The following is a 24,571-nucleotide window of genomic DNA, read 5'->3' as shown; positions in this document are numbered from 1 at the left end:
GGCTTCAGAGGAGTGGGAAAGGAACCAGGGAGGCTCTTATGTTTTTGTTTTAAACTACAAATGTAGTACATGCTTGTGGAAAAGAAAAAAAAAAACGAAACAAGAAAGAAAAAAGCAGCAGCTGAAAATACCTCCTTCTCCTCCTCCCAAGGGTAACCACTATTAACAGTTTGGCATCTTTTACAGTGCATATCCAAACACACACAGAATTATGGTTTTCATAAAAATGGGATCATGTCCTTGACTTGCTCCCAGCCGGTTCTAAGTCAGCACCTACAGACCTTCCTCATTCTATCATATTCCACAGAACGGATATACTTCAGTCGATTCAGCCTGACCCCGTTTTAGACATTTAGCTTGCCTCTAATTCTTCTCTGTAACAAGCAACATCAGTGAGCACGCATGGTGCACGCAGGTACCAATATTTCTGCAGGATGGATGCTCAGAAGTCTAATTGCCAAATGAAATGACGTGCAGGTTTCACGCAGGTGCTGCCAAAGTGCCTTCCTAAAGCCCTTCCGGTCCAACACCCGCTCCCAGGGCAGTGGGCAAGGCCCTTAAGCCACAAATAATGCAGAGCTGAGCTGCCTCCCCTTCTGCACCCTGAGACCTGGAGTGGAGACCGCCGCCAGGAGCTCTGAACACACAGGCCCAAATTGGGATAGAAGATGGATTTTTATAAAAGAGGTTAAATAACAGGTTTTCCCATTTCACCTTATAGGAATGGGATGGGGGGTTGGGGTACCGGGCCTCTAGCCAATAGAGGACCAAGAGTTGTCAGGAGGGCTTATAAAGCTTGCTATTTCTGGCATTTTTTCTCTTTCTCTGCTGATTATGCAGCAGAATCGCACAGAGGCTGTCGCGGGCGCGTTCTCTCGCTGCTGGGGCTTCTGTGGAATGAGACTCGGGTTCTTTCTACTTACAAGACGCTGGTGCATTGCAGGTGTGTTTCAGCAGAAGGTAAGCAGCGGGTGCTCGCTGCCTCCTGGGGTGGAAGTGGTCAGGCTGGCGCTGCGGGGTGAAGACAGACGATGTCTGGGTGGGAGCAGGCAGGGACCTGGACAGGTGTCTGTCACATTGTAGAATGAAGATACTTTGGAAGGTCCAGGAGGCCTGCAATTGGCAGCTCCTTCTTGAAAAGAAATTCTGCTGGTACCAGCCCCTGAAGAGCAGGTCTTGGTGGCCAGATGCTCAGAAAGCATTTGTTTGCTCTTTCGTACATCCATTTAACATGCCCTGAAGTGGGCCTGACCAGGTGTGATGGGGGTGTCTGGCTAACTCAGATTGAAACAAGGATGAAGCTGGCCCATGGCATGATAGGAGCACAGAAGATACCTGGGATGAGGGGTGGGAAGGGCCTTTCAAGGCAGGAGGGGTGAGAAGTAGCTGGGGACATCACCAGGAACAAAGTTTGAGCTGCCTCTTCCATTGGATTTTGGAGTTTGTGGAATCAAAAATTCCTCTCCCGATTGGCGAGTGCCACCTTTTCCTTTTCTCCATTAATGATACTGAAAAGATAACCAGTTGGGATCTCCAGTTGCCCTCCTTTTGTAGAAGAAAGGACAGCAAAAAATGAGAAAGGGCATTGTCACAGATTTAAGGGCAAACACACACACGCATTATAGGTGACAGGGATTTTGAATGAAGAAACACAACGTTCATGGCATTTTCCCGCCGACCCTGGGGAGACAGTCTTTGTGATGGGAGTTGGCTGAGTTGGGGGTGGGGCTTGTTACAGTCGACAGGGCTGCACCCAGCTGAGCCGAGAGAGAGGGGGAGGCCTGACCTCTTCTGGCGCCGATTCATTACAGTCGTAGTCATTGTTGCAAATCTGGCTGCGTGCACGTGTGTCCCAGAAATGGAAGCCACGCCACTCTCTCAGGCCTGCTTTCCCTGGCTTGGAATATCCCAGGTCAACTGAGAGAGACCAAGAAACAGGAGCTTCTGTGCCCCGTGTGTGATCTCCACTTTCTGCACACTGGGTCTAAAAGCAGGCAGTCCCAGGCCCCCGGTCTGCTGGGAAGGCTTTGGAGCCAGCCAGACATTGAGGAAATAGCTCTTTGAGTGCCCGCTGTGTACCAGGGGCTGCGTTAGGTACCGGTTGCAAATCTCAGCTCTGCCTCAAATACAATCTGTGACATTGGGCAAGGTTTTTGAGCCTGGCAAGTGTCAGTCTCCTCATCCATAAAATGGGGGCACTGATACCTGCTTTTCTGTGTTGTGATGATTTTGTGTGTGTGTGAGCATATCTGTGTATGGCCTGGGGAGCTCTCCCCTTGTGCTTGTAGCCAGAGGCTCTGTGTTCTGGTTCTCTTCTTAGGGAGCTTGAATGCACGGCCGCAGTCTGCTTTGCAGCCCTGCCTGATACGAATTTCTCTGTCTCTGGTCACATCCATGGGCTCTTGACAGGGAGAGGAGTAAATGACAGGGGCTTACTCGCTGTCTTGAAACAGAACTGACTCTAATTTTTAACACTTCCTGAACAGCTTACTGAATACCAGTCACCAGCGTTGTATAATACAACTGGGATCTCAAGACAAAAGCCAGCTAGTAAACCAGTGTTTGGTGAGAGCCCTGGGTCAGGGAGAAAGGCCTTGGAAGAGAGGAGGGAGTGGTCTTGGAAGGGAGGGTGTGGCTGGAGTATCACCACCCCCACCCCCATCCCCGCACATCTCCCGAACGTGGAGAACAGAAGCTGAACCCAGGTTTAAGACTTGACTTTGAGTCCTGGCTCTACTCTGCGCTCGCTGTGTGATCTCCGGCAGGTCACCTTACCTCTCTGAGCCAGAGTTTCCTCTCCTACAAAATGATGGATTGTTAGGAGGATTAAACAAGATCTATCAAGCACTTTGTTGGTGCTCAGTAAATAAAAATACTCATCTCTCTTGAGAAAGGGACCCTGCAGAGCCTTTGACAGGGTGTGGCACACAGCAGGCACCCACTGAATATTTACAGAAAGAACGAAGGTGCCCAGGGAGTGGGAAACCGCAGTTGCAAGTACGTACCCTGCTACTGTAATCGCTTTGTGATCTAGGGCAAGTTCTTCACCTTTTTTGGTCTCTGATTCCTTCAGAGAAATAATTCAGGCTGGTGCCAGCAGCCCCTCCTGTTTTACTCCTTGTTGGAAATCAGGGCTGTGCGGGGACCCTCCAGAGGAGGATGAACTGCATGTTTGAAATTCATTTCCTTCCCATCATTAGTGGCACCCGTAACGACTCTTTCCCCGCTGCCTCGTGCATCCACAAACCAGTAATTAATGAAATTGGGAGCAGAAGCAGGGATGCAGGGTTTCCCGAGGAGGCGGCTTGGGCACAGCTGGGCTGTCCCTGTGGCACCCACTGTGATTGCCTCAGGGGCCCGAGGGCTGCCCAGGAGTCGCCGTCTCTGTCTAGCCAGGAGGCCTGGCAAATGTTCACACGTGTGAACAACAGCAAACGAAGTCCTGAACTATCATAGACGGGGAGTGGATTCCCCAGCTTCTCCCAGACCCTCCGGTGACATTTTCCAGGGAGGGTGTGAGGGCTCCCCCGCTGTCAGGTGTCTGTGGAGATGGGCATTGGAATGGGAATTGGGGGCCTGGGTGGACAGGCTTCGCTCTCGTGATTTCTGGCCATGAGACTTGCGGCAACATTCTTACCTTCTGCGGGTCTTAACTTGCTATGCAGAGCAGTTGGGGCCAGGGGAACGGATGCCCCTTAAGGATGTGGGAATAGTGTAGAAAGGCAGCTTTGATTTGCATGTCCTCACCCCAGAGTGTCCATCTGAAGGAGATGGTGGCTCTAAATGGTCCTTATCTCGGTTCACGTGCCCCCAGCCCCAGACTTGCCCTCCCCCTTCACGCCCATCTTGGTAAACATCATGACTGTCCACTCCTTGGCTTAAGTCATCCCTGACCCCTCTCTCTGCTGTACTCCCTGCTGGCTGTGTCTTCAGGGTACAACCACGTTTCCCTGCTTCACTCTTACCTGTGGTTGGGTGACACTGGAGCCTCTACCCAGGCCTCCCTGCCTCCGCCTTACCTCTTAGAGTCTGCTCTGCTCACAGCCCCCAGCTGGATCTCTGGGAACCAATCCCCTGCCTGAAGCCTTGGCCACTTGCACCCACTGGATCTGTTTCAAAATCCTTCATATGCCTGCTTCGGGGCGGGGGCACCTGTCGGATCTCAGGTTTTGCAGTCAGAGCTAGCCTCTGTCTCCTCCCTCCTGGGCAGAATCACTGCCCTGCTGCTGCCTAAAGCCCCTCCCCTGCTAACCAAACTATCATGCTTCTCGGTTTTGTACACCCAGACCCTTTTGTCCAGAATATGTTTTCTCTACCCCTCGAGCTGCTGCTTATTCTTGCAGACAGAGTTGTGGCATCACTGCTTTCTAGAAGCCTTCTCTGATTGCCACCTCATCCCACCCCCAACAGACTGAGCCAGGGGCCCCTTCTCTGTGCCCTTCCCATCGGTGCTGTGATGCTCGGAGGGGACTGAAGCCATGTGTGATGCACCTTTATCCTCATGCCTTCTGGAAGGCTGGATAGCACAGACTATCTGCTTGGGAAACATCACTTTAGATAGTAAATGCGAAGAATCCTTTGCAAAAATTAACAGCCTTCAGACCTAGACTGACTGGATCAGGATCTTCAGCCTGTGGTTTGATTTGGCTGTGTGACCTCGGAAAGCCCCAACCTCTCTGAGCTTGGAGGGTCAAGAGGATTGACAAGATGACACCTATAACAAATTCCCTCTTCTTTCCCACTTGCTGGACAGTAAGTGTCCCCAAAGGCACTTGGAACATTTCAATGGCCACTCCCCATTTCTCCAAGCAGAGTAAACCTAAAGAGGGGCCAGGCCCAGAGCAGCCCCCAATCCCGTACACAGAGGAGCCCTGCATCGAACCCCAAACAGGAGCAGCCGTCGGGGCAACCTGAGATGCAGAAGCCACAGGAAGAAGCCACAGGCCGAGCGGATGTCAGCTGCTCTGGGGCCCCATGTGGTTCCTCGGATGTGCCGAGCTATGCAGCCCTCACGCCTGCCCTCGCCCGCTCCTCCAACCACAGCATCAGATAAAGCAGGCGGAAGAAGTGCTGCCTTCCTCTCTCTGGGAGGGGTAGTCTCAGTGCCATCTGTGGGGTACACTCTATCCCCTGTTACCTCTCTGGCCGCTCCTCCTCTTCCCCCTCGCTTGCTCTGCCCACCTTAGTGGTCCCCACCGGCGCACTCCGACCTTAGGGCCTTTGCACGGGCTGTTTCTCCCCCACCTACCTGCCCGGCTCACTCCCTCACCTCCTTCCAGTCTTTGCTCGACTATCACTGTCTCAATGAGGCCCACCGCGACCACCCTGTTTAAACTCGCATACCCTCCACCTCACCTCTCCTGGTTCATCTCACCGGCCCAGCCTTTTCTTCTTTCCATATAAGACTTAGAACCGTCCAACATACTAAGTAAATGACTTACTACTTTATTGTTTATTTTCTGTCTCCAATGCAAAAGGGAAGCTCCGAGGATCTTTGGTCACTGCTGTATCTCAGGGGCCTGGAATAGTGTCTGGCACCAAGCACATACTCAATAAATATTCCTTCAGGAAGTGGATGCATGAGAGAGGGGATAAGAACCAGCCCAGCAATGAGAAGAGGGTCAGGATGGGTACTTTGGATCCTTGTTCCATGTATATGCACACACGCCCTCAGCCACTTTTTGAGCCTCTCAGTGTTCGGGACACGGCTGGCCCGGGGTAAGTGCTCATCAGTGGTTGTAGGAAGTAGCGGAGACTAAGTAATGCCAGTGGAACAGAGACCTTGGCATATTCTACGAGTTGTTGAGTTGGCAGGAGAGTAGAGGTCCAGTGGGAGATGGTGAGGGATGGCACTGGAGAAATCAGGAGCCAGACCAAGCAGGACCTCAGGACCGAGGGAAAGAGGTGAGTCTTTCTCCTGAGGCCTGTGGATTTTGAGCAGGGGAGTGACTTGTGTATGGAGGGTTTAGGACTAGGTTCTCCTGGTTTGTGATTAGGTGGGAAAACCCAGGCTTTGCTCTTCTACTTTCCAAGAGTCAGCTGTCTGCCAGACAGCCCTTGGTTATGCTTTTCACAAGGTTTCTCATGAACCCATTGTATAGATGAGCAAACTGAGACTCAGAGAATGGAGTCTTATGGAATCCATCTTCCATGTGGCAGCCTGAGTCATCTTTTAAAATAGAAATCAGAGCGCGTTGCTTCTCTGCAAAAACTCTCCAGTGGCTTCCCATTTGAGATAAAATCCAAGTTCCCACCATGACCCCAGGGCCCCACAGGCTCTGGCCCCTGCTGACTGCTCTGATCTCATCCTTGCTCCTGCCCCTCTGCTTACCGTGTTCCAGCCACATTATGCCTCCCCTCATGCCAGAGCTTTCTGCTGGCTGACCCCAGGGACTATGAACTTGCTGCCCCCCCCCCCACTTATTACGTGGCAGGGCCCTTCTTCTCCTTCAGGGCTCCCTTAGTTAAACTCTTACCTCGAGAGAGAGACCTTTTCAGGTACTCTGTGTTTCTCTCCATCTTCTTCCTCTGCACTCTGTTTGCTTCACAGCATTTGTCACAGTTGTAGACACTTTTGTGTGTTTGTTTGTCACCTGCCTCCTCCAGGGGACTCTGAGGCCTTCGGGGGCTAGGACCATGTCTGTGGTGAATTCAGGGAGCTCTGGGCCTGTGGGGACGGCTGATGCTCCCAGGCCTGCCTGAGGAGACAGACACCTTGCAGGGACCCAATTCCTGTTGCACCTGGTCTTGACCCGCTCCCAGTGCTGCCTACATTCCCTGTAATGGTAAATGCTCTGCCTGGCATTTCGGCAGCCTGTTGGATCCATGTGTACCTGTGGAAAGATGTCAGCTGAGTCATCTAATAGCTGTGAGACCTTGGGCAGTTTCCTTTATGTTCCTGAGCCTCAGTTTCCTCATCTGTAAAATGGGCATACAGAGGGACAGTGTCCCACAGGGGCGTAGTGCATGTGTGCCCAGTGCTTGATTCAGTTCTAAACTCCCTTATCTGAAACCCAAAAGGCTCTGCAAGCAGCGGTTATCTTGTAAATATGCTGCAAACTCATTCGGCCCCCAAGCCTGATCTAAACTAACAGATATGTTTCACTTAGCCCTCTTGTGTGAACATTCATGGGATTCACTGCAGAAATCTGAATGTGTTTTAACTGCAGGTGTTGTCCCAGACCCCACAGAGGCTACTACCTAATTTGTGGAATCTTTACTTTCTCACTTTTATGAAATCCAAACAGATTCTGAATTCTGAAACTCCCTGGGTTCTGGCTAAGGGGCTGTGGACCTGGGTGTGTGAGTTGCTGCTGAAGACCCTCCTGGGGTCTGGGAGGGTCCACAGGGGCCTTTGACAGCCGTGGCAGAGCCAGAAACCTCGTTTCCTCTTGGTTTCTTCGCAGCCAGTGTCTTTTTAGTCACCTGGGGTTAAGTTGGGTTTCGTTGGCTGAGGGGCCAAGGTTAAGGCTTGGGCAGGGTAAGCTCCGGTGCTCAAGCATTTCTGGTTTGAATTTAAAAGGGGAAATTTTTTTTTCTTATGAATCATCAGAAAAAGAAATCAGAAGGAAGTGTGTGACCAAGGAGAGGAAATTAGGGTTTGCAAACTGCGTGCGTCACCCCCTTTCTGACTCTTGGGTGATCCCTTGCTCTTGGCAGTTTTCATTTATCTCTGAGATTCTTAGTTCCGAATTTTGGAAAATATACTGGAGACAGTCGTGGTTTTATTCTGGCTTCAACCCTGCTTCCCTTTCTAACCGTGAATATAAATTTCTATTTTTGAATCACTGCCACACTCTTTTACTTGTTATTACTTTAGCAAGTGTTTCTTCCCTGCTCAGAGTCCTGCTTCTGGACTCCACCCCTGGATCATCACAGAAGCTTCTGCCTGGCTTCCTAGACAGGCTCCATTCTTACTTTCCCTCATTCATTCTTCACCTGAAGCTAAGAAGCCAGTTTCTAAAATGCAGCCCACAGTCTGGGCTTCGGTCTCAACCCTCCACCCCCACCCTGTGTAGCCCTGAAAAGCCCCATCGTGATAAGGTCCTGTTTGCCTTTGCAGCTCAGCTCTCACTGCCTCCCCTAAGTAAGTGGGTCCTCCTCTCCAGCCCTCTGTCCTTGGCAAGTGCTGTTCCCACCAGCCTGCCTGTCCTGTCCATCTGGTGCCTTCTCCCTCACCTGGCTAATTCTGCTGAGCCTGCAGGTAGATTGGCTTAGAAGCCACCTCCTCTGAGAAGTCTCTAGGCTCCCATGAACTCTGGTTCCCAGTGCACTTATCACCCACTTATAATTCCTGGTCCTGTCCTCTTCACTGCACCAGATGCTCAGGAGGACAAAGACTGTATCTTGTCCATCACTGGTACCATCCCCAGCACTCGGAACAGAAAGCTGTTTCAAGCAAGACTGGGTGGACTCGAGACAAATGAGCAGTGTGGTGAGGCGGTGACTCTTGGGGCAGCAGGCAGGGGTCTTGGGTACTCATCTACCCTGCTTCTGGCTGGCTATCTGCCTGGTGGTGGCTGCCATATTCCTTTCCAGAAGGCTGGAAACTGTTTTCCATGTCAGCAATGGTGGGAAGTATCCCAGTTTCATTATAGTTGGTGTGTTTCATGTACACTTCTCCCATTTCCATAGAATCAAGGGTACCTTTTTTCCTATGTATTTGTCTCTTGGTAGATTGCCTCCTGTGTGACTTTCCTGTTTGTGTCCTGTGTCTTTTCATCTGTCGGCATCTTGCTGTCTTTAATTTGACTGAGCCCTTTCTGCATCGTATTTATTAACTATCTCATAGTTGGTGCTGATATTTTCTTAGTTCGATGTCCTTTTCATTCTGGTTTTATTACGCTTCCTTCTACAGAAGATATTAATGCGTATATATTTGAATCTGTCAATCTCCCTTCCTCCGTGATTGCTTCAAGGGCTGAGGAAGTTATCCTGCTGCCAGAGATCTGATAAACATTCTGCTCTGTTTTCTGATATTTCCCTATAACATGACTTTTTAGACTTAACTCCTGAATCTGTTTAGAGTACGTTTTGGTAAGTGGCTTGCAATGGGTATCTAGTCCAGTGTTCCTAAGTAGGAACAGGATAACCCTGTTATCCCCGTTCCGTTTATGAAATAATTGGTCTTTGTCTCTTTGTTTCCAAAAGGAGAGACAAAATAGAGTAGTTGTTATGGGCAGGAGCTCGCAGAGTTAAGATCCTGGCTTTGCCACTTTCTAGCCGTGTAACCTTTGAGCACGCTGCTTACATCGAGTTTTTCTCCTCTGTAAAAGGGGGTCATAGCATCTCCCTTGTAGGCTCATTGCAAAGATTGAGCGAAATATCTTACGGAAATCACGTCACGTGATGCCTGGCATAGAGTACGTGCCCTCCTTAACCATAATGTGTTTCTGTACAGAGTCGGGTCTAATTCTCTACCTTCTCTTCTGTTTCATTGATTTAAAGTTCTCCTTTGACATCCCTGCCCCACTGCTTTAATTATTTAACTGTTGTTTCACAGAATGTTTTATCTCTGGCCAAACTAGATGACACCTCCCCAATTACTCTTCTGTTAGGAATATTGCTTCAAGCTCTCGCTGTTTTTTTTTCAGTGAATATTGAGTCATCCCGTGCACTCTGCACTGTAGCCCACCTCACACCTACACACACACACACACGCCAGTTTTCTCACCCTCCCAGCTCTCTGCCCACTCCGGCCCCTCTACCTGGCAGGTGTGTATCAACTGTCTCCCCTGGCCTGTCTCTACCTAATGCCTCATCACCCCAGCTGTCATTAGTGCTGATGTCTGTGCTGCCTCTGGACCCCAAGCTTCCCTGGGGATCGTTTCTGTGTCCCTGGTACCTTCAGAGCCTGGCACGTGGCCAGTTACATCATAGATTCTCCGATCAGGGCTTGGGGAAGGCGGGGATGCTGCCACCATCTTGGATTTTGAGGGTGGCTGGTCTTTGTTGTCTTCTGGAGGCACAGGCTCGGGGACCCCAGCACTGTGGTGGTTTTAACCGTTGGCATGCTGTGGCCAGTCACTGGGGGCAGTGTACCAGCCCTGGCCTCCGTTTCCCCAGTGGGATAACGGGAAGGAGTCTAAGAGCCTATCAGCCCTGAGGTTATATAATTTATCTTAAACGGGGTGGCTTGGCAGTGAAGTTGAATTTGAAGAACTCATTGGCATGTGCTCTGCCTTGGAGTGGGGTTTGCTCTCTCTCTCTCTCTCTCTCTCTCTGTGTGTGTGTGTGTGTGTGTGTGTCCGAGAGGAAGGTCCAGACCCAGAGGTCCTAACTGCCCTCCTGGCTTCTGTGCTGCAGGGTCTCCAGGGAGAGCCCAGACCTAGGGCGTAGGGCTTCCGTAGTGAAGAACAGAGGAGTGGACCTCAGCCTAGGCAAATGGCACGGGCGATAGGGGAATCCAGCCTCTCTTGGGCACCTTGGTGTGCCCGCACACTGACAGGAGGCATGCACAGCCCTGCCAGTCCCATTCCCATTTTACAGGAGAGGCATCTGAGAATCAGAGAGGTGAGGTTCCTGTCCCAGCCATATGGCCACACAGCCACACAGCAGCTAAGTGCAGAGACTAGGCTTCCAAAACTGGTCTGCTCCAGTGTTCTCTCAGCTCCCAAGTCCAAGGGCTGATTTCAATACAGCGCTCAAAAATATAGTAGCAATGTTTACAAATATCATTTCCTGTGTTATCTGGTACCAACAGAAGGAAGTGAACTTGGTACTTTGTCTATGTTAGGTTTTGGGGTTAGAAGCATAAGTGTCAAGTTCAGGTGACCTAGAAAACCTTTCTAGGTCAAATTACGATTTCAAAAGATTTTTTTTCTTTTCCTTTCTTTCTTTCTTTTTTTTTTAAACCACCCCACGATTGAACGCTGTCGTTGACATATTTCCCTTCCAACAATACCAGCCCTTTGTGGCATGATTGAGGGCTTGTTTTGTAGCACTGGGGAGAAAATATCTCCCACATCATCTGCTTCTCATTGTCTCAGTCACACTCACTCCCCCAAGCCACAGTCCCCACAACGTACACTCATGTGGCTTTTAGTTAATTGTCTTTGGCAAGGATCAGTTTTGGGACTTGTTCCCAACCGCTCGGATGATAGATAATTGTCAAGCACAAATACTGGCCACTCTGGGCAGCCTGAGGCTCTAGACCGCTGACTTCAGTCCAGCCTCTGGGCAGAAGGCTGCGGGTGGATAGCTCTGTGCCTTCGTGAGTAGCAGGGCAAGGCCACGGAAGTAGCACAGCCCAATCGTGCGAGCGTCAGCTCCGGAGGTGGGCATCCTGGGTTTGAATCCTGACTCCACCACTTACTAGCTGTGTGGCCTTGGGCAAGCTGCTTAACCTCACTTGACCTCAGTTTCCTCATCTGTAAAATGGGAGCCTTAGAGGCAGTAACTCACCTTGTAGTTGTAAGGATTATACGAGTTAAAACTCGTAAATCGATTGAAAGAGTGCCTGACATGTCGTAAGCTGGCTGTAAATGTTGCACAGATTAGTTAAAATGAATAAATGATCATAGCTGTAGTGGATGCTGTTGTAAGTCCCCCAGATCCCTCCCCGACTGAGACACTCATTCTTCCCGCTGTGGAGAGTGTTGGCTGCTGCCACTGGCAGCCGAGTCTCTGGGTATTGCCTTTGGTGGAAGGAGGGACCTTGTCCAAGCTTGTCAGTCACCCTCCTCCAGGGCAGCCTGGACCCAATGGCTGGCCTGCTTGGGAATGCAGTGGCTCCTGCCTCAATTTAGGACATCTCTACAGAGCCATCCCAGCTCCAGAGTCTCCTTGGGACAGGCTGAGACCTCTGTTGTGACTGCATCAGTTCAACTCGCCCTCTGCCCACCTGCTTCCCTCGGTCTGCTGTTACGCTCCCCAGTAAACTTCGAACTGGCAGATTTCACTCTCAGTCTGTTTCCAGGGAACCTGCCCTAAAACAACAGGTAACCATCAGATGTGAATGGACCTTGATAACCATCCTAAAACACACACTTATTTTCCTTGCTTATTTTTCCAGAAGCTCTTTGAGGCGTGGCCTCCGAGTTCTCCGCGATCCCTGATCCCCATCTCTGGATGGGGGCCGTTTGTACACTCTAGACGTGGCTTGGTGAGCCCCCTCTGTTCCGAGGGTCCTGGCTGAACATTTGAACGTGCGTCGGTGGCTTCAGGGCCACTCTTCAGGTGGGAAGAGAAAGGTCTAGCTGCTGAACGAACCACAAAACTTAAAACTGACTGAACTACGAAGGGCCCAGAGAGCCTCGCCCACTCAACCGTTCCACGTACAAATGGGGAGATTGAGGCCAGAGAGAGGAAGGCCTTGTTCGAGGCCACACAGTGAGTGGATACCTCTCCTCCCCACCCTTGGAGCAGAAGGTGCTACGGGGAAATAGCGGGGCAGTCTGGTCTTAGGAGCCAGACATGTGGCAGTTGGTAACAGCATTATAGGGTCCAATAAACGCTTCCATAGCTTCTCCCAAGCAGAGGGGCGGTCAGCTGGATCCAGGAGTGGGTATCAGCGGTGGCTTCCTGGAGGGGAACAGCACGGGAGTGATTGGGAGTTAACCGCAAGGAACAGAACAAGACGGGAGATTCAGGTGGAGAGTACAGAGCCGCAGAGGCCGAGGTGTGTGGGAGAGTGTGGTCCATGCCAGGATCTCAGGACGTCTCGAAAAGGCAGAACAGGGGAGGACTGTGAGAGAGGAATGGGAGGCCAGCCTAGACAGTCAGGTTTGGCAGGATGGAGGTTTTTAAGTGCTTTGAATGCTACAGTAAAGAATTTAGACTTTTCCCCCAGTGGTGAGATGGACCTTGAAGGAGAATGACCTGGGCAGAACCAGACAGGGGGCTTATCTGTCATGATCCCCACGGGCCCCTCACTGCCTGATCAAGTCTGTGCTTGGTCCATCGTTGTGGAATAAATGCGTGGACAGATGAAGGAATGGAAGGTGCTGGAGAAAGATGGCGCCAGCTGCAGTTCAGGGGGAGAGGGGTGGGAGCAGGGACCGCTCCTGATGGGGAGGGTTTATCATTCAGAGCTGGGGGTGTGGGTCACCCTTCCCCACCCTAGAGAGGCCCACTGGCTCCAGCTTAGATGAGACTCTGACGTACTGGGGGCGCAGGTGGGACCAGCTGAGAATATGTGCGTTGACATCTCCAGCAGCAGAAGCCTGGTGGAAGGCCATCAAAGTCTTGATCAGTCTGATCTGATGGGGTTCTGGTCCTGCTCTTGGACAGACCACACCCTGACCCACTTCTCGGGCCCCAGCTCCTTCCAGCCACAGGCAGCGCTGGCAGCCCCCTTGGAACCATTCCCCCTCACAGCGGCCAAATGAAAATGTTTGTTGAAAACAACATGTGCATAATTAAAGCTTAATGAGTGCTTGTCTGTTTGGAATGTGCAATTAGATTTATAATCGGGGATGGGAGCAAGCTCCAAATGGCTTTAAATGGAGCTGAGAGAGAGGATAATTTTTGCCATAAATCTGCAGTAATGCAGACGGTGTGTAAGCTGCCACCAGTGGTAGAATCACAGGCCTGCCAGGCCATGCTGTGCCCTCTGAGAGACCCTGCCCATCAGGATGTCTTGGCAGCTGCTGGGGGGCTCAATATCGGTCTTTGAGGTGGATCTGCTCTGGGTTGGAGCTGGAGTTTCACCGTGTCTTCCTGTCTCTGAGCTCTGTGATCTGAGGTGACAATGGGGAACTGAGGAATTGGTGCAAGTCCAGCTACCCTGGTCCCCAGGTGTATTGGCCGGGCAAGGAAACCTGCATCATCACCATGTCACCTTCGTCCTCTGCTGTATCCCAGCACTTATAACTTAACATTTGTTGAGTGAATGAATGCCTCTGTACCAGCTGCTTGCCTTAAACATCACTCTCCCTCTATGGGCCTCAGTTTCCCCATATCTCTCATGGAGAATTGGATTCAGCTATTGCCATCTCCAAGATTCTGGGTCTGGAGCAGATAGTGGCTGGGACAGCATCTCTGCCAGCACTGTCCAATAGAAGTATAATGCAAACCACTTACATGATTTCAAATTCTTTAGTACTCGCATTTTAAAAAGTAAAAAGAAACAGGTGAAGTTAACTTTAATAATATATTTTAGTTAACTCCGTCTATCCAAAATGTTATCATTTCAGCATGTAATCAATATAAATATACCACTGAGGCATTTTGTATTCTTTTGTTGTTGTCGTTCTAAGTCTTTGAGACCTGGTATGTGTTTTACATGTAAACACCTCTCAGTTTGGACCAGCCGTCTTCCAAGTGCTCAATGGCCACCACGCTGGACAGGCCAGGTCTAGAAGGAGGATGGTTAGAGTGAGCTGGGAAGGCCCTGCTTCCTTGTCTACAAAACGGGGGCAATGATTCCCACCTCTTGGAGGAGCCAGGTGCCTGGCAGCACTCTGCCACTGAAGTTGTATTGATCACTTGTCTTTTTACATTACCTTCTAATATTTTTAATTGATAAAACAGGTGGCACCATCCAAGCCAGCTCTGGTCAGTGGTGGGGAAGCAGGTCCTGCAATGGCTGCAACACTGGACTTGCTCACGAGGGCCCCAGCCCCTCTGGCAGACCATGCCCAAGGCATTATCTCTCCTTCCTGGTAGACAAGGCCCCTGGCCCAGAGTCATGAGGTTCCCTGCTCTGGTTCACACAGCTTGGAAACAGTGGAGGTGGGAAGCCAGTGTGGTCTTTTGTGGGTCCAGCAGCCTGGACTGCAGACTCAGCTTGGGCACGTCTTGGCTGTGTGGCCTTGGGCAGATCCCCTAACCTCTCTGGGCCTCAATCAGAGCTCTGGATTTCTTGGTGGGCAGAATAAGAATGTGCGTCACGTCTGACAAAGCACTGATAAAGAGAAAAACTTGTTTTTGGAGAGAAATTGATATTTGACATTTAGGAACAAAGCGCGAATGACATCATCATAGAAAAAATTAGCCCCTAGTTGGACTGTCTTACAAAGATTTTAATTTACAAATTTTATTTCAAATTACATATGGTGGGTGGAAGCATAAGGGTTTTTTCCCACACTTAGGACCTCACAGGTTTGCATGAAGCCCCACTCAGTTTCTTCAGCTATAGAAGGGAGACAATTATAGCAAGCTTCTAGGGTTGTTGTAAGGTTTAAATAGTAATATAAGTAATAGCTAACAATTTCGAGTGCTTTCTCTGTACCAGGCAAAGTTCTAAGCACATAAATTAATGTATTTAATCCAAGTGATTGTCATGCCCATTTTCCGGATGCGGAAACTGAGACATAGTAACTTAGTTAAAAAGTTGCACAGCTTGAAAAGCAAGCACAAGATTTAGACCCAGGAAGCTTGGCACCAGAGCCCACGTTGGTAGCCACTGTGCTGTTATCCTTCTTGGAGTGATGGTGGACCTGGAGTTAAGCATACGGGGTCTGGTCAGAGTTTGAGCCTGAGGCCCTATCCCTGTCCTGCGCCATCTGTGCAGCGCCTCTCTGCCCCTCCCCCATGCTCTCCCTGGTGTGATGTGTATCTCTCTGTGAGACTTCCACATAAAACCGCACTCTCGGCAGGGCCCAGGGTGCAGCTGCCACGTTTGCTGCCTCTCTACTCTTGAACTGTTTTATCTGTGCAGAACGAGTGTTCTCACGGCCCACTGTGGGGGCAGGCGGGAGCGGTGTAGGCTGCTTTGATTGTTTCCCCTTTAGATCTCCATGAGGCATATCTCTTGGTGTCTGCAACTGGCCGGGCTGAGGACTGTGCATCTTTGGTCTTTGATCTGTGTCTCTGTACAGAGGGGAGGGACAGCAGCTTCTACAGAACAACTGTTGCTTTGGTACCTGACATCAAGGGCAGATTCGGAACTGATTGGGTAGCTTTGGGCAAGCTCCCCAACCACCCTGAGCCTTGCCTTGCTCATGTCTACAATGGGGCTGGTCATGCAACCTTGGGAATTCTGGGGCTTTCCAGTGAGATGACCAGGCACAGCTCTGGGATGAGGTCTGGAATAGAGTAGGTGCCCACTGGCCTGTGCTCACAGCAGCCTCAGATGTCATGTTCCCTGCTCTTTGCCTGGCCAGCTCCTATATGTTCTCCATCATGGGGCTTCCAAGTTATCCTTTTCAGGATACTTCTCTTGAAAGGCCCTTCTCCCTTCTTTCACTCCTCTGTGACAACTTTATCCTACCATTGTCACATTTGTCAAAGATGAGGCCATCATTTTATATCAGAAACAGGATGTTGAATTCATTGCTGTACTTTGAAAAGCTAGTCTGTCCAAATCAAGCAAGGGCTGAGTTTTGTAGGGTTTGGGGAAGCGTGGAGTCCAGGGATGGGGGTGCTTTCAGAAGCAGGAGGTCCTGGGAAAGGCTGACCCTCAGCTGTGGACATGTAGCTATTGGAGCGAGGCTGTTATTGATCGCTTGACTTTCAGAGTCTGGGTGGGTACAAAACTGTCACTGACCAATTGAGATGAGCGTCAGACAAGGTTTGTGGTGTCTTGTCCCTGTTGTGGGACTATGGCCAAAGAATGGCCTGTCTTCCTTTCTCAGATTTGGAGAATAGGAACGTCTTATTCGCCCAAGCTTCTCCAAAGGACTGGGGGCTCCTTGAAGAGCACCAGCACAGCTGGTGTCTGTACAATGTCAGGCACATAGTAAACAATCGCTAGATACCAGTCAACGACGGTGACAGTTGCCCCTTCTGTGACCTCAGAATCCCTTTGCTTTTACCTCTTTTCAGTGCCTCGTGACAAGGTTTATTTACGGTAAACCGCGATGTTGGGAGTGTGTTACTCAGTACATTGTAGGTGCTTGGTGCCTGATATAAGGGCATTGACTGATTTCATTTTACCTCAGCATATTTAAATTAGGTCTTAGGTCTAGGCGTGGGAATGAAGGAGGGAAAGACATGAGAGGGGCGGGGTCAAAGTGAAAGGGCTCACCTTGAACGGGAGGGAGACACTTCACCTGTTTAGACTAAAGGAAAGGAGGTCAGGATGGGTGTGATCTTAATAAAGTGGAGGAGGGGAGAGAGTTGAGGGAGTATCTGATGGTCTCAGAGACACAGGAGACACAGTCCTCTGCAAGACTGAGGGGCATTGGGGCTGATGAGGGGATAATAGCTTAGCATATAATAATAAAAGATAATATTTATTAAACACTTGTCAAAAGTCATTACCATTATTAAGTATTATGTTACAGATATTAACTCATATCTGATACCTGATAACAGATAGCAAAAACGTAATGAGGCAGTAATAATTAACTGCCATCATTCCCATTTTACAGATGAGGAAACTAAGGCAAAGAGAAGTTAAATCCAAGGTCACACACAGCTAAGTAAGTGGTGGAACTGATACTCCTATTCAAGAATCAATGCTGTTGCCCAGTATATCACACTATGCATGGAAGTTGAATTAAGTCCAAAGCTGGCTTGAGATGGGGGCTTTAAGATTGGGCCCAAGAATATGGATTTATAGAAGCAAGCAGGACCGTTAAGGTTGGAGTGCATAGCCAGAAAAAAAAAAAAAAAAAAAAGACCTAGGAAGAGTTCGATTTCAGTGAATGAGAAAGGGAGGAGGAGGGTGCTCCAGGCTGATGATGGGGCACTGTGTGCAAAGGCAAGGGTGCTGGAGGTTCCTGCAGCCTTGAGGGATGCTGTGGGAGCTGAGTCTCAGGGCTGGTTGTCATGGAGGGTCCTGGATGCCAGAGCCAATGATGTGGAGTCACTGCAGGGTTTTGATCTGAGCAGTGAAATGATTGCCGAAAGATTGCTAGTGATAGCCAGGGTGAAAGATGGGTTGGGTTGGAAGAAGCTGAGCAGACAGCTTCTGCTGGTGATTGGATCAGGAGGATGTAGAATGGAAAGGGTCCAGAGTCACCCCAGAGGTACTGACAGTGTACTCAGTAGAGGTGACATCTCTCATGATGGCAAACCGCCAGAGAAAGAGCAGGCTTCTACACATGTCGTGAGTTCAGTGTTGGGTGTGTTGAACTTGAGGTGCTCATGGTCCAAATGGGGGAAATGTTCAGGGGAAATGGTGCACTGCAATCTGGAGGTAACTTGGCTGAAGGTGAGTGTTTGAAAGTCAGTGACATGTTGCAACCCTAAGAAGCCATGGCATCATCCAACACAAGTGTGAATGGAGGAGGAAATACCAGACTTATCTATCCACCCACTATTCAGCCCATTCCATTAGCGCAGGCATCCCCCACACCCGTTCCAGCCATCTGTTTATCTCACCCACCATCCTAATCATCTTCCCATCACACCCGTCTCCTCATACTCACCCAGCCATCCCATCTCATTCATCTGTCTGCTCATCCCTCTCATCCCAGCCACCCACCTGCCCATCCATCCATTCATCCCACCTTCTAATTCCGTCTGTCCAACCACTGAGTCATCTCTTTGTCCACTGACCCATCTATCCCACTCATTCCCACCACTCACCTCCCCACCCCCCCTTCCATCCATCATCCATCCGTCCGTCCACTCATCCGTCCACTGCACCCATACACCTACTCGCCATCCGTCCACTCATCTTCTCCCTCCCAACTGTTTACTTCTCTGTTCACCACCAGCCACCTGTGACCTTTGAGCACTCAAAATGTGGCTAAGTCTAAACTGAGACGTACTGTAAGGTAAAATACATACTGGATTTCAAAGACAGTATCAAAAAAAGACTGTAAACCATCTCATTTACAATTTTTCTATTGATCACATGTTGAAACCAATATTGTTAATATATTGGGTTAAATAAATATGTCTTTAAAATTAATTTCACCAGTTTATACTTTCTTTTTTAACTTTATTTATTTATATTTTATTTATTTATTTTTAAATTTATTTTTATTTTATTTATTTATTTATTTATTTTTTTGTGGTACGCGGGCCTCTCACTGTTGTGGCCTCTCCCGTTGCGGAGCACAGGCTCTGGATGTGCAGGCTCAGCGGCCATGGCTCACGGGCCTAGCCGCTCCGCAGCATGTGGGATCTTCCCAGACCGGGGCACGAACTCGTGTCCCCTGCATTGGCAGGCAGACTCTCAACCCCTGCGCCACCAGGGAAGCCCTATTTTTAATTAAAAAAAAAAATTTTGGCCGTACCAGGCGGTGCGGCATGTGGGATCTTAGTTCCCTGACCAGGGATCAAACCCGCGCCCCCTGCATTGGAAGTGCAGAGTCTTTTTTTTTTTTTTTTTTTTTTTTTTTTAGTTTTTATTGGGGTATAGTTGCTTTACAATGTTGTGTTAGTTTCTACTGTACAGCAAAATGAATCAGCTGTATGTATACATATATCCCCTCTTTTTTGGATTTCCTTCCCATTTAGGTCACTGCAGAGCATTGAGTAGAGTTCCCTGTGCTTTACAGTAGGTTCTCATTAGTTTTCTATTTTATACATAGCATCAGTAGTATACATATGTCAATCCCCATCTCCCAGTTCATCCCACCCACCCCGCTTAGTATCCATATGTTTGTTCTCTACGTCTGTGTCTCTATTTCTGCTTTGCAAATAAGATCATCTATACCATTTGTTTAGATTCCACATATGTGTTACTATACGATATATGTTTTTCTTTCTGACTTACTTCACTCTGTATGACAGTCTCTAGGTCCATCCACATCTCTACAAATGAGCCAATTTCATTCCTTTTTATGGCTGAGTAATATTCCAGGAAGCATGGAGCCTTAAGCACTGGATGGCCAGGGAAGTCCCCCCCTTTTTTTTTTTTAACTGTGGCTACTAGAAAATTTTATATTACACATGTGGCTTGCTTTATATTTCTATGGGACTGTGCTGATCTGTACCATCCATCATCCATCCATCCATACATGCATCCATCCAGCCCATCCTTCATTCCCTCCCTTCCTTCCATCCATTCATCTACCCAGTTACCACATTTGTCCATGCCACAGATGTTTAATTTCCACCTCCTGTGAATCAGTGGCTCTGTGGGTCATCAGAATAAGGAAACGGAGGCTTCGAGCAGTTACAGAGCTTGCCCAAGGGGCACAGATGGAGCTAGCGTCATCTGACTCGCTAAAATCAGGGCGTCTCACCTTTCACCTTGGCTGCCTATTTGCTAAGTTTGCTTAAAGATAGAAAAGGAATCTGTCCGTTTCTTTGTGCATGTGTGTGTGTGTGTGGGGGGTGTGTGGCTGTTGGACTAGAGGACCAGCTACCCCTCTCGCCAAGGGGACCACACGTCGTGGGGAGACACAGACCCTTCAGAAGCCTCTCCTTGGTGGCCGTCATGAAAGGGTTATCCCCACACATTCGCTCTTTGCAAAAATGTGGGTTCTTTCAGATTCCCAAACTCATTTCCATGACAAAACTCTTGGGAAGAGAAGATGAGGGGCTGGCTTTCGCAGAACAATCTTCCAGCTGTAATGACGACTGAAGATGGCGCTGGGAAAAGGAATTATAATTAGAATATGAAATGGGGAAAATTAATCTATTCCAGTCAGTGGTAAGAGATATTCTCCTGGCATTTCGTGGAAATTCTTAGGCCGTTGTTCCCCACCCTCCTGAAACACACACACACTTTTTTTTCTTCACATTTTAAAGCGTGTGGAAGGTTGTGTGGTGTGAAAAAAGATTTTTGACTGAGGGACTGAGAAACTGAAATACGCACAGAATTTAAGTTCTTCGGTGCCTTTGTGGGTCTCTACATGCACGGGTCATATGTGTTTGTGTGCATGTTTCTCTGAGTTATATACGTATTCAGCTGCAGATGGGTGGGGTACTTACACTCATCTGGGCACCCCCTCCCTTCCGTGTGTGCAGGCTCTGGCGGTTGCGTACCAGTCCCGTAAAGGGTCTGTGATGTGTACGCTGATGCTTGTGCTCTGGACGTCTTTGTCTGTGATGGTTGGTGCTACCCATGCATATGGTATGTGTGTAACTGAGTGCTGTCTTGAACACTCTGTTGTGTGTGACGTGGGCCCCCACCAGTTTGTGACGCATATGTTGTCGCCATGCTTGGGCACACTGTGTGTCGTATACCTTTTTTTTTTTTGCGGTACGCGGGCCTCTCACTGTTGTGGCCTCTCCCGTTGCGGAGCACAGGCTCCGGACGCGCAGGCTCAGCAGCCGTGGCTCACGGGCCCAGCCACTCCGCGGCATGTGGGATCTTCCCAGACCGGGGCACGAACCTGTGTCCCCTGAATCAGCAGGCGGACTCTCAACCACTGCCACCAGGGAAGCTCTCGTATACCTTTGTGTGATGCTCACTCAGCATCACCGCTGTGCAGTGGGTGTCCATGTGGGCGTTTTCAGTCTGTTAAGTGCATGCGGAGAAGGAGGGGGCTCTTCAGTGTCTAGGCTTTGTGACTTCTCCCCTTGGCACACAGGTTCTTTCCTCCAGAAAGCCCCCCATCCCAAGAGGAGGGCTGAGGGGGTAAGTCTCAGGCCTTAGGGCCCTGGGGGCCAAGCCAGGGGAAGCCTGGGAGGTTTCGGAGTCCCCTTCCCCCTACAAGGGCTCGGAGGTGGTGCACTGCTAGACAGAGGTGGGCAGAGAGCAGACATCACCCACCCAACCACCACCTTGGGGCCTTTGTTCATAGCTGCTCAGTAGCCGAGTCCTGTGCTCCAGGACACCATGCAAAGCACCCAGGGGCAACCCGATGGAGGCTGACCCAGGCCCTGCCTTGGGAACCTCTGCCAACTTCTCAGATTTTCCTTGAAGCAGGAAGCAAGCTTCGCTCTGGCATGTGGCTGCTCTTTCTTGTTTGAATAAACAAGTGAATGCAGAAGCCCACTTGAGGGGGCTCTGGTGACCTCATGGGGACCCACTGCTCAACCTCTTCACTACCCCCTGCACACATGCCTCAAAATCTAGGGTCTCTGTTCCTCCGCGCCATTCCCCACTGCTCACTGCAGGGAGTTCCTCCCTCTGCGAAGCACGACCACATACACATCGAACACCTAGTATGTGCAAGGCCCTGGCAAATGATTGCCTATGTGTGTGTGTGGTGGGCCATGGCCATGATCCCTGCCGCCAAGGAGCTTACAGCCTCATGGGAGAGGCCAAGCCCAGGAAGCAAACAGACCACTCTGCAGTGCAGTGTCTCCCTAACTGCGTGATCTTGGGCAACTGTTTATCCTCTCGACCTGTTTCCTTGGTTTGAAACACTGGTTGTTGTGAGGGTTGAATGAGCTCTTTTATGAAAAGCATTTTGCTCGGTGCCAAGCACATTCATTCATTCACCAAATATTTGTTCATTGCCTGCTGTGCATGTCGGAGGAGAGAGCAGACCAGGGTGGCTTCGTTCTAGCCAGCATTTAATAAATGGGGTATTACACAGCGTTTGGGGGATATCTTTCCCTCTGCTCCTTTAATACACGTCCCTGTACTTTTAATCTATACCATACTGTTTGATGACTATTACTTTATAACATGTTCCAAATACCTGGTTAAATTTCTTCCCCCTCCACTTCCCATCATTCTTTCTTTTAGAACATACATATAAATTACGTGTGATTTTTTAAAAGGTCTTACTTTTATCGAAGAATATGTAGCCATGGTGACACATCTGATAAGTACCCAGGAGCTTATCACTCCTGAGAGCACTCTACCCTGCCTAAGTCGTAGTCCCGCTCCTGATGCCAGTCTGTGTCCGGTGTTGTGGGATTTGGAGATGACCAGGACACAGTTCCAGCCTCCATGCTGCTCCCACTCTGGGGCAGAAGACAGATATGGAGACAATCTATGTTGTTAGAGGGAAAGCCAAAGGAGGTGGAAGCATGGCAGGCCTCTTGGAGGAGGTGTTTCTGAGCAGAGCCTTGAAGCCTAAGCTCTGGGGGGTACAGTGCAGTAGATGGAGCCTTGCATTTGGGGTCATGCCCAGACTCTAGGCATGGCATGGCCTTTTCTTTTGCAAATCCAGCAGTCACCAAAGGACTCTGCCCATCCTTGTGTTGGGAAGGCACTTGGGTATAAACCCTAATCCCACTACCCCGATGGAAAGATTGGCCTGGTAAAAGACAATGTGAGTGATGTAGTGGCTGTTTCATTCATTCATTCATTCAACAAGCATTTATTGAGTGTCTGCTCTGTGTCAAGCACTATTGTAGGTATTTGGGAGGCATCAGTGTACAGACAGATGAAGACCCCGACCTCAAGTCCCCTCCATTTTCGTAGGGGAGATCCAACTGTAAACAATGAACATGGTAAATAAGTAAATGATGTAGAAAGCTAGAAGGTAAAGGGGCTGTGGAACGATGAACAAGGACAAAGCAGGGCAAGGGAGTCGGGGTTAGTGGGCTTCAGAGCCCACAGAGGTAGGAGGCTGGCATCTGAGCCGTTGTTAGGAAAACCTCTCTGAGCGAAGAGGGTCTGGATGAACTGACGATTGCAGGATTGTGGACTTTTCCAACCTCCACGAGGGCTGCTTGGTGACGTCCATCCAAATTACAGACGCACACATGGTTAGATGCCGTGATTATACAGACTAATCCTACAGATAGACTCACACCCCTGCAAAATGATGGATGTACAAAAATACTCACGGGAGCAATGTGGAAATAGCAAAAGCCTGGAAACAACTCAATTGCCCGCGTGCTTAACTAGTTAAATATATATGTTACAGGCATGCTGTGGCATACTAGGTACCAGAAAACAAAATTATGTCCTGACATAAAACACTTCCCAGGATGTGTTGCTAGGAGGAAAATAAGGTGTGAAATGGTGTGTATAGTATGCTGTCATTTATGTGAAAGCAGTGACTCTAATGTATATACAGAGACTATCTCTGAAAGGATGTATAGGAAGCTGGTAGATGCAGCTGTTGTCTCTGGAGAGGGGCGGTGAATGCCTGGGAGGTGGGGGGAGGCGACTTTTCACTCTGTTGCTTTTTGTACTTTGGGAATTTTGAACCATATGAATATAACCTAATAAAAGGGTTTTTTTCAATTACAGTAAACTGGCCAGCTGCTGTTGGTGCCCCCCCTCCCCCAGATCCCTTTACTGTCCAGCACAGCCTACTCCCATCTGCTGTGAGCACTGGCTCACAGCTGGCACAATTCTCTGGAGAACTGCCCTTGGCCAAATGGGGGCCCCCCTTCTCAGGTTATGACTCCTTCTGTCCTTTAAGGGCAGCCCACAGCCAATGACTGATGTACATGGGCTACAAAAGTGCAGCCACTTGCTTCATGCTGGGGCTAACTCTGTGGTACCATCCAGGCCCCAGGTGGGACCAGGCTACAGCGACTCTCCAGCTGGGACCACATCCTTGCTTAGCTCCTTCCCCTGTCCTATCCTGATCCCTCCCTCCCTTACAGGTTATTTCTAAAGAGCACGTCTCAAAGATCACATGCATTTGAACCCTTGTCTCAGGCTCTGCTTCTAGAGAACCCGACCCAAGACACTTGTCTCAAGCGAAGGGAACTGGAATTGAGCCAAGTGCTTTGCGCGTTTCAGTGCAGCATCCCCTGGAGAGAGGCCTACTGTCGTTATCCCCATTTGACAGGTGTGGCACCTCAGAAGTTCAGACACCAGCTCAAGATCACACATCAGGGAAAAGGGGAGCCAGTGGCCCCAGAGCCTCTGCTTCTCCCGCTACACCTGCTCCCTCTTGCAGACAAATCCCAACTCCAGCCTTGG

The 24,571-nt window shown here is 49.6% G+C and overlaps 1 protein-coding gene across 4 annotated transcripts in view; it reads left to right on the top strand.

Annotated features, from left to right (window-relative positions):
• TOX2 (TOX high mobility group box family member 2) overlaps positions 1–24,571 on the top strand; it is a 139,613-nt gene that overhangs the window by 30,428 nt on the left and 84,614 nt on the right. The window lies entirely within an intron of this gene.

Source organism: Mesoplodon mirus (assembly GCF_964341445.2).
Source record: "Mesoplodon mirus genome assembly, chromosome: 15".
Lineage (NCBI taxonomy): Eukaryota > Metazoa > Chordata > Mammalia > Artiodactyla > Ziphiidae > Mesoplodon > Mesoplodon mirus.
The sequence above is the reverse complement of the archived record's forward strand: the minus strand, read 5'-3'. Positions and strand labels throughout refer to the sequence as shown.